This window comes from Mandrillus leucophaeus, unplaced genomic scaffold (genome assembly GCF_000951045.1).
Source record: "Mandrillus leucophaeus isolate KB7577 unplaced genomic scaffold, Mleu.le_1.0 Scaffold59, whole genome shotgun sequence".
Lineage (NCBI taxonomy): Eukaryota > Metazoa > Chordata > Mammalia > Primates > Cercopithecidae > Mandrillus > Mandrillus leucophaeus.
Window position 1 is genome coordinate 4,692,601 of NW_012106363.1, and position 7,538 is coordinate 4,700,138.

Genomic DNA, 7,538 nt, shown 5'->3' on the forward strand with positions numbered 1-7,538 from the left:
TGCAGTGAGCCAAGATCACACCACTGCACTCCAGCCTGGGAGACAGAGTGAGACTCCATCTCAAATAAATAAATAACAATTTTGAGACTCATCCCTGTCATTTTATGTATCGGTAGTACATTCTTTCATTGCTGAGTAGTATTGCATTGTATGACTATACCACAATTCATTGGTCCGTTCTCCAGTTGATGGACATTTGGGTTGTTTACAGTTTGGGGCTAGTATAAATAAATCTGCTATGACCACTCTTGTACAACCCTTTTTTAGTCTTGGGTATAAACCTAAGAATAGAATTGCTGGGCTATAGGCTATGTGTGTACTTAAGTTTATTAGGAACTACCAAACAGTTTTCCAAGGTGCTTTGTACTATTTTATACTCCCACCAGCAGTGTATGGGAGAGTTCCAGTTCTACATCTTTGTTGGTAGGTGGTATTGTTAGTCTCTTAAATTTCAGCCATTCTGGTGGTTGTATAGTGATCTCTTTTTATGGTTTTAATTTGTATTTCCCTGATGGTTATGATGTTGAACATCTGTTTTACATGCTTACTAACTGTATAGATATGTTCTTTTCTAAATGCTGTTTAAAGTATTGTTCATTAAGAAACTGTTTTTCCCAGTCTGGGTGACTTGGCAAGACCCTGTCTTACAAAAAAAGTTTTTCTTATTAATTTACAGGAATTCCTTATGTATCCTGATATTAATCCTTTATCAAATATATGTATGTTGAACATTTTCTCCCAGTCTGTGGCTTGCCTTTTCACTCTGTCACCCAGGCTGGAGTGCAGTGGCGTGATCTCTGCAACCTCTGCCTCCTGGGTTCAAGTAAGTCTCATGCCTCAGCCTTCTGAGTAGGTGGGATTACAGGTGCTTACCAGCATGCCTGGCCAATGTTCGTATTTTTAGGAGAGACGGGGTTTCACCATGTTGGCCAGGCTGGTCTCGAACTCCTAACCTCAAGTGATCCGCCCACTTCAGCCTCCCAAAGTGCTGGGATTACAGGCATGAACCACTGCGGCCAGCTGCCTTTTCACTTTCTTAATAGTGTCTGTATTAGTCTGTTTGCACACTGCTGATAAAGACATACCTGAGACTGGGAAGAAAAATAGGTTTAATGGACTCATAGTTCATGTGGCTGTGGAGGTCTCACAATCATGATGGAAGGTGAAAGGCATGTATTCTCATGGTGGCAGACAAGAGAAGAGTGCTTGTGCAGGAAACTCCCCTTTTTAAAAACCATCAGATCTCATGAGACTTATTTACTATCATGAGAACAGCATGGGAAAGACCTGCCTCTATGATTCAGTTACCTCCCATTGGGTCCGTCCCACAACACATGGAAATTCAAGATGAGATTTGGGTGGGGACACAGCCAAACCATATCATTCTGCCCCGGTACTTCCCAAATCTCATGTCCTCACATTTCAAAACCATTCATGCCTTCCCAACAGTCGCCCAAAGTCTTAACCCATTTCAGCATTAACTCAAAAGTTGACAGTCCAATGTCTCATCCGAGACAAGGCAAGTCCCTTCTGCCTATGAGCCTGTAAAACCAAAAGCAGATACAATGGGGGTACAGGCATTGGGTAAATACAGCTGTTTCAAATGGGAAAAAATGGCCAAAACAGAGGGGCTACAGGCCCCATGCAAGTCTGAAATTCAGTGAGGCAGTCAAATCTTAAAGCTCCAAAATGATCTCCTTTGACTCCATGTCTCACATCCAGGTCACACTGATGTAAAAGGTGGGTTCCTATCGTCTTGGGCAGCACCCCCCTGTGGCTTTGCAGGGTACAGCCTCCCTCCTGGCTGCTTTCACAGGCTGGTGTTATCTACAGCTTTTCCAGGTGCGCAGTGCAAGGTGTTGGTGGATCTACCTTTCTGGGCTCTGGAGAATGGGGGCCCTCTTCTCACAGCTCCACTAGGTGGTGCCCCAGTAGTGACTCTGTGTGGGGGCTCTGACCCCACATTTCCCTTCCTCACTGCCCTAGCAGAGGTTCTCTTTGAGGGCCCCACCCCTGGAGCAAACTTCTGCCTGGGCATCCAGACATTTCCATACATTCTCTGAATCTAGGTGGAGGTTTCCACATCTCAATTCTTGACTTTGGTGCACCCACAGGCTCAACACCATGTGGAAGCTGCCAAGGCTTGGGGCTTGCACCCTCTGAAGCTACAGCCCAAGCTCTGTGTTGGCTCCTTTCAGCCACAGCTGCAGCAGCTGGGATGCAGGGCACCAAATCCCTAGGGTGCATTCAGCACAAGGACCCTGGGCTAGGCCAACTAGACCATATTTTCTTCCTAGGCCTCCAGGCCTGTGATGGGAGAGGCTGCCGTGAAGACCTCTAACATGCCCTGGAGACATTTTCCCCATTGTCATGGCGATTAACATAACATTTGGCTCCTCATTACTTATGCAAATTTCTGCAGCTGGCTTGAATTTCTCCTCAGAAAATGGGATTTTTTTTCTTTTTTTTCTTTTCTTTTTTTTTTTTTTTGAGATGGTGTTTTGCTCAGTCACCCAGGCTGGAGTGCAGTGGCACAATCTTGGCTCACTGCAACCTCTGCCTTCTGGGTTCATGTGATTCTCCTGCCTCAGCTTCCCGAGTAGCTGGGATTACAGGCATGCAACACTATGCCTGGCTAATTTTGTATTTTTAGTAGAGTCAGGGTTTCATCATGTTGGCCAGGCTGGTCTCAAACTCCTAACCTCAAGTGATCTGCCTGCCTCAGCCTCCCAAAGTGTTGGGATTACAGGTGTGAGACCAGACAGATTTGAGAAAGTTTTGAAGACTGAAAGCCACCATGCCCAGCTGGGATTTTCTTTTCTATTGTGTTGTCAGGCTGCGAATTTTCCAAATTTTTGTGCTGTTTCCCTTTTAAAACTGAATGCCTTTAACAGTACCCAAGTCACCTCTTGAATGCTTTTAGGCTTAGAAATTTCTTTCACCAGATACCCTAAATCGTCTCTCTCAAGTTCAAAGTTCCAGAAATCTCTAGGGCAGGAGCAAAATGCTGCCAGTCTCTTTACTAAAACATAACAAGAGTCACCCTTGCTCCAGTTCACAACAAGTTATTCATCTCCATCTGAGACCACCTCAGCCTGGATTTCATTGTCCATATTATTATCAGCATTTTGGTCAAATCCATTCAACAAGTCTCTAGGGAGTTCCAAACTTTACCACGTTTTCCTGTCTTCTTCTGAGCCCTCCAAACTGTTCCACCCTCTGTCTGTTACCCAGTTCCAAAGTCACTTCCACATTTTTTAGTATCTTTTCAGCAGCACCTCACTCTCAGTACCAATGGTGGCAGTGGCTGCTGCCATCCTGCCAGCTGCATCAGGGAGGCATGGCTGGGGCTGCACACTCCATGGAGCCAGTGGGAGCCCTGCCCCTTTTGAGTTGGGAGCGGGGTGCCCCATGCCACTGTAGCTGCCCAAACTGTAACTGCAGACCCAGCCCTCTGACTCTACAAAGCAGGCAGAAGCCTCACCCTCCTGGGGCTATGCAAACTGCAGCTATGGATCTGAACCTCCCTGTGCTCTTGGGGGAGCTGGGTGCAGGCAGGATTGCCCTCCTGGGTGCGGCAGCAGCCACCAGACCCGCAACTGCAGACCTGGGCCTCCTACTCCATGCAGCAGGCAGGAGCCAGGGACAAGCGGGAGGCCTGCCTCTTCTGAGTTAGCAGGGTAGGAGCTCCCAGGTGCAGCTGCGACTGTCCTCCCAGGTACAGGACCCAGGCATCTCTGCACCCTGCACCGTCGGGTGCCCTAGAAAGGGCAGCCCCCGCAATTCCTGCAGGCTCAGAGGTGTCTGCTCCCACTGCCTGGCCTCTCTCCAGTCCTGGCACCTGCTCCCATCTCAGAGCAAGGTTAAGGCCAAGTCCCAGACCATGAATGGTAGCAGGAGGCAGAAAGTCCTGGGCAGAAGTGGGTGAGGTCCCTAGTAAGGCCCCACCCTCAGGCCAGGGAGGGCCAGAAGGCTGGGGGCTGGGCTGCCAGTCCCACAGACTGGAGTGGGGACTTGTGGTGCCTCTTCCAGCCTGCCCACAGTTGCCCATGGACCAGTTGGCATGCACTTCCTCCTCCGTGAGGTCCATAAAAGCCCTAGGCTCAGCCAGAGCAGGCAGAGGATGGCCAGAGGACAAAGAGGGCAGGGAGACATGACTGGCCAGGACGAGCAGCTGCAGAGAGGAGGAGTACCATCTATTCCAGCTCCAGAGAGGAGTATCATCTATGAGACAGGACGACCAGCTGCAGAGAGGAGTACCCTCTCTGCTGAGAGCTTCAGAGACCTACTGAGACATCTGAATGACTTGGCTGAGGAGAGAAACCACTCTCTCCAGGGCCTCCTCTCTGCTAAGAGCTAAACACTCAACCGGACAGTCACCTGCCTACAGAGAGGAGGTACCCACTCCTCTGAGCTGTTCTAATACTAAATAAAACTCTTTGTCACCTTTTACTTGTCTGCATACCTCATGCTTCCGGAGGCAGGACAAGAATTCAGGCAAAGGCACTGTGATTACAGAGATTTCCAGCCAGAAAAATTGGCCCCCAGTAACACCGACTTTCTGTATTAGTCTGTTTTCATGCTGCTGATAAAGATGTACCTGAGACTAGGAAGAAAAAGATGTTTAATGGACTTACAGTTCCATGTGACTGGAGAGGCCTCACAATTGTGGCAGAAGGCAAAAGGCATGTCTCACATGGTGGCAGACAAGAAGAGAGCTTGTGCAGGGAAACTCCCCTTTTATTAATTAATTTACTTATTTATTTATTTGAGACAGAGTCTCGCTTTGTTACCTAGGCTGGAGTGAAATGGTATGATCTCAGCTCACTGCAGCCTCCACTGCCTGGGTTCAAGTGATTCTCCTGCCTCAGCCTCCCAAGTAGCTGGGATTACAGGCATGCATCACCACACCTGGCTAATTTTTGTATTTTTAGTAGAGACAGGGTTTCACCATGTTGGCCAGGCTGATCTTGAACTCCTGACCTCAGGTTATCAGCCTGCCTCGGCCTCCAAACTGCTGGGATTACAGGCGTGAGCCACCACACTCAGCCAAAACTCCCTTTTTTAAAACCATCAGATCTTGTGAGACTTATTCACTGTCACAGAACAGCATGGGGAAGGCCTGCCTCTATGATTCGATTACCTCCCACCAGGTCCCTCCCACAACATGTAGAAATCAAGATGAGATTTGGGTGGGGACACAGCCAAACCATATCAATGTCTTTTGATAAGCAGAAGGTTTTAATTTTGATAGATAAAGTCAAATGTATCTTTTTTTTTCTTTTGTGATTAATGCCTTTTGTGTTCTTTGCATGTGGAGAGCTGGGATCTTTACAAGCACAATGGGACAGGAGAGAGGCATATGCAGTTATATAGATTACTCAGTTACATGAGGCGCATCTTGATAATCCCTTGGTAAAATTTAAAGATGAGGGAATTAGAATTTATATGGGAGACTTGTTTGAAACTGAAGGGCATAAAGGAAGCAGGAGCATCCAAACAAAGGAATAAGAAAAAGAAGAGCTGTATGTTAACTTGAATCCTGTGTCAAGACAGATGCAGGGCTGAGTGGAAGAGGTAGGGGGGAGAGCAGGTACCTCGTCAAAATTTAATGATCCTGAAATTGATGCTGGTATCTGAAACACAGACTATGTGCCTATCAGGACTGTAGACTTATGGGAAATGGTAGGAGGAAATTGGAATGCTGGCAGGAGTTAGTGACTTCATGCAGTCTTCAGGTCCTGTAAGAGACATCTTTTAGACTGAAGGTGCCCTGTTTTAAGTTTTCAATTTTGCTTAGAGTGGCTTGCAATCCAAGTTTACTGGAAATCCTACAACTTGGAGTGTTACAGGGCTGGAAAAGCTGAATTCTGTATCCCAAGTGAAAGTTAGCATCCACAGAGACAGGGGACTTAGCAGGACACTGATTTGGGCAGGACATGCTTTAAACATTTTCTGCCCACAAAGAGGAAAAACTGGGACAAAGAGCAGATTATAGATGGTCCCTCTGTACTAGAGACTATTGTGAATAGCCTCAAGGCAGAAGCCATTTAACTGAGTGCCAGAGGCCTGGGTGGCGGCCTGTGGTTACAAGAATAGATTCCCCAGTCTCAAAGATATGTCTAGACAAGATGTCTGGAAGTGACTGGAAGTGACAGGAAACCTGTGCGTTTTAAGGAACTGCCAATCAGATTTCATTGGCAGTTCGGTTTCCTTTAAACCCTGACTGTTAACAGCTAACAAGTTTCTGCTCCTACAGCCATGCCCACGCCTGTGAACACCACTAACAGGAAGTGGGCAGTTAAAGCTGTGTGTAGGTTTCAGAAAGGTCAGCCTGCCCACTGCCCACCAGATGTGGATCTGGAAGGTAAAGGACGGGGGTGCTTCTCCTAGAGCAGGCTGGTCCAATCTGTGGCCCAGGACGGCTTTGAATGCGGGCCAACACAAATTTGTAAACCTTCTTAAAACATTATGAGATTTTTGGCCAGGCGTGGTGGTGCACGCCTGTAATCCCAGCACTTTGGGAGACCAAGGCGGGTGGATCACAAGGTCAAGAGATCAAGACCATCTGGCCAACATGGTGAAACCCCGTCTCTACTAAAAATAAAAAATAAAAAATAAATAAAAAATAAAAATTAGCCAGGCATGATGGCACACACCTGTAGTCCCAGCTACTCGGGAGGCTGAGGCAGGAGAATTGCTGGAATCCCGGAGGCAGAGGTTGCAGTGAGCCAAGATCGCACCACCGCACTCCAGGCTGAGCGACAGAGCAAGACAACATAAAAAAAAAAAAAAAAAAAAAAAAATCAAACACCTTCATAAGACTGTAGAAGAAGCCAGCTGACCTCAGACCCAATTTCTACTTCAGTCACAGGAAATGGACACACCTGTGCAGGCAAGAAAAAGACCTGTAGCCCAGTAGCCAATAAGATCCGTCCCCTCCAAAAGCACAGCAGCAGTTTTCCTTTCCTGGGTTAAGCGGGCGGGGAAGAAGTAAAAGAAACAGAGAGGGTAGGCTTGAGCGCCCCCTGGAGGCCCATGCAATTATTTGACTATTTGTACCCAGCTTTCCTGAAATTTGGAGTTTAGCAGAAAGTATCAGGGGGATACTCTGTCCTGGAAGGATAGTTTTGTCATTGGTTTGGTCCACGCTCTTTGGTTGTGTCTGAAACTCAAGGCTGGAGGAAAGCCTATGTGTCTGGTATTGTCTGTGACCTGATTTTTGCTTCCAAACTGCCCAAAGGAGAAAACCTTTTATTTATGTATGCCTTTTTGTTTTGGAAACAGGCAGTTGTACAGCATGGTTGTATTATTTAGGACACTTTGTTTATAAGTAACAGGAACCAACTCAAATTAGATTAATCAAGCCAGGCATGGTGGCTCAAGCCTGTAATCCCAGGATTTTGGGAGGCTGAGGTGGGAGGATCGCTTGAGCCCAGGTATTTGAGACCAGCCTGCCAACATGGTGAAACCCCATCTCTACAAAAAATACAAAAATTAGCTGGGTGTGGTGATGCATGCCTGTAGTCCCAGCTACT